Consider the following 266-nt stretch of genomic DNA (forward strand, 5'->3'; position numbering starts at 1 on the left):
GAACGAACAGCAGACGTTGTGAATCGTCTTACAGCTTGTCCCAGCATGATTCAAAGTTTGGTTTCTCCTCTGCCTCAATACAACGCTGCTATGTGCGACCTTCTTGTTTCTGAGAGCGGTAGGATGGCGCAAAGGGTTGTGGGAAAAGGCAATGAGGCCATAGCGTGTGGGGAATGTAGTTCAAATATCTCAGAAGCGACTACAGAGTTGAAATCTATCTCTAATTATTCTCATTTAACTCCATGTAAAGCATGAGGCACACGTGT

The sequence above is a fragment of the Seriola lalandi genome, unplaced genomic scaffold (genome assembly GCF_002814215.2).
Source record: "Seriola lalandi dorsalis isolate HSWRI2012SDOR001 ecotype SW California unplaced genomic scaffold, Sedor1 jcf7180002053687, whole genome shotgun sequence".
In the NCBI taxonomy this organism is placed as follows: domain Eukaryota; kingdom Metazoa; phylum Chordata; class Actinopteri; order Carangiformes; family Carangidae; genus Seriola; species Seriola lalandi.